General features: G+C 29.4%; 1 protein-coding gene across 1 annotated transcript in view; it reads right to left on the reverse strand.

Annotated features, from left to right (window-relative positions):
* PAPPA2 (pappalysin 2) overlaps window positions 1-2,724 on the reverse strand; it is a 226,659-nt gene that overhangs the window by 105,703 nt on the left and 118,232 nt on the right. The gene's annotated exons all lie outside the window — the stretch shown is intronic.

A 2,724-nucleotide genomic window follows, 5' to 3' on the forward strand; every position in this document is an offset into this window, starting at 1 on the left:
TTTTTTTTTTTACAATAAAATAAAACACTTGAATTCTCTGATGTTTTATATTATAGTGAACTAAATAAATACCAGTTTTACTACTTTTTACAATTTCCCTTCACATGTATTGCTAAAAGTGAGAGTTTTTAATACTGTGACAAAAGCTTTAAGAAGTCATAACAATTGTTATTCTCCCCACTGATTATTAAGCTTGTTTTGCATAGTTTTAGCTTACATGGTCATTTTGGGTTTTCACACCACCATACAAAGTGAGAATTGTCTGTATACTTAACAATACATCTTCAACGTATATAAATCAAAAAAGTGACCAAAAAAAGGAGAAACAGACAAATCTAAGATTACGGTGGGAGATTCTAACATCTCAGTATCTCTCAGTAGCTGATAGAAAACAATACACAAACTATCAGGCAAAATATGTATTATATACAATATATACTCGATAAACAGAAAATTTTAACAACACGATAGATGAATTTGATCTATCATTAAAATGTAGTATGCTGCATGCAACAATTTCAGACTACATATTCTTTTCAAAGTACATGTAATATTTGCCATGATTGACTATCTCCTGGTCCATAATTCAAGTCTCAATAAATTACAAAGGATTGAAACTAAACAGAATATACCCTTCGACCGCAGAAGACTCTAGCTATGAATCAAAAAAAAAGTATCCAGAAAATCCACAAATGTTTGGAAATTAAACAGCAAAAACAGTTATATATGACTCAGGGGTCAAAAAGATAAATCAAATGAAAGCCAGGAGATATATTTGAACTAAATGATAACAAATATGAGATGTGTGAAATTTGTAGGGTGTTGCTAAAGTCACACTTAGAAGGAAACCGATGGCCTTAATGCATATATAAAAAGAGAAATGAAGCTAAACATTATCCAAGCATCATCTCGAGTTACTAGAAAAAGAGCAAATTAAATACAGACATAAAGGAAGTGAATAATGCATAAAAGAGCACATACGTATGTTCTTGTTCTTATTTTCTTCTTTTTATGTCTGCACGTACATATCCCTTTTATATACACATACAGATATATACACATATATGTGCATATATACATATGTATGCATATATCTATTTATTTAGTTGATTCTATAAAAAAGATACACAAAAGACTCATAAAATCAATAAACATTCAGCAAGCCTGAGCAAATAAATAAATAAATAAAAGAAAAAGTCCTAGAGAGCATGGAAACATTGCAAAGAAAATAAGAGAACGTTATAAAAAACAATGCCAATAAATTCAAAATTTTAGAAATAAAATGAACAAATTACTCGAAAAACTCAACTTACCAAAATTGACCTAAGAAAAAAGAGAAAACCCAAATTCTTCTATATTTGTTTTAAAATTTTAACACATAATTTAGATTTTTTCCTCAAAGAAAACTCCAAACTGAAATAGCTTCACTGATGCATACTTCCAAAATTAATACCAACCTTAAATAAAATATTCCAGAGAACTAGAGAAAAAATAAACTTATTTTAGGAGTCAAATCTAACCTTCATCGAAAAGCCTGACAAGACAGTAAAATATAATAAAATTAGTAGCTAAGCTCTAATGAACACAGATGAAAAAACACTTAAAATATTCTCAAAAAGATTCCAAAATTATTGACAAAGGATTATGCAAAACCTTCAATTTGTAATTTTTTCAAGTATACAAGGGTAGTTCATATTTAAAAGTTCGTCAAAGTAAGTCAAGACATTGTCAGAGCAAAGGGGAAAATTCAATGAACATCTCAGAGGCAGAAAAGCATTTGATAAAATTCAACTCCTTTTTGTCAGAAAATTATAAAACATTAAGAGAAATGAAAGAAGATTTAAAGTAACTGAAGAATATATTAGAAGACTAGTATGTTAAAGAGTAATCTCTCTTCAAATTGACTTATAGATTCAATGAAATCTCAAACAAAATTGCATCAGATTTTTTACTTCCATGTGTGGAAATTGCAGCTGATTCTAAAATTTATGTGGAAATTCAAAGGACCAAGAATAGCCAACACATTCTGGAAAAAAGGAACCAAAGTTTTAGACTTACATTATCAGATGTTAAGATTCATCAAAAATATACAGGGAGAGTTTAATACTGATGCGAAAATATACAGACGAATGGAACAAAATATGGAATCAATAAACAGACCTCCACATAAAGATTTCCAGATGACTTATGACTAAAGTGACACAGAGAAGCACTGTGGGAGAAAAAAATTTAACTTGACTAAAAGTGCTTCTCGATCTATTATATATCCACAGGGGAAAAGTTCTTGATCCCTACCTCACACAATACACGAAAATTCCTGATGGACTGTAGACCTACATATGAAAGATAAAGCAATAAAATTCTGAGAAGATAACACAGAAAAGTATATACTGTGGTAGGTGAAAATTTCTTAATACAATACACGAAAAGCTCTAACCACAAAGAAAAGAAGGATAAATTGCACTTCAGTAGAATTTAGAACTTCTGTTCAGCTAAAGATACCATCAAGAACGACAAAAAAGTAAGCTGAAGAGCATTGGAAAATATTTAAAAAATACAGAGTGAAGAAAGATTTACATTCAAAAAATCATAAAGAAATCATATAAATTGAAAAGAAAATGACAGATAACCCAAGAGAAAAATTAGACAAAAGATGTGAATATGCTTTTCAGGAAAAATAAAGGGGGATATATCAATGGCCAGTGTCTCTCAATCTCATTAGTC

The sequence above is a fragment of the Pteropus vampyrus genome, unplaced genomic scaffold, assembly GCF_000151845.1.
Source record: "Pteropus vampyrus isolate Shadow unplaced genomic scaffold, Pvam_2.0 Scaffold65, whole genome shotgun sequence".
Classification (NCBI taxonomy): Eukaryota; Metazoa; Chordata; class Mammalia; order Chiroptera; family Pteropodidae; genus Pteropus; species Pteropus vampyrus.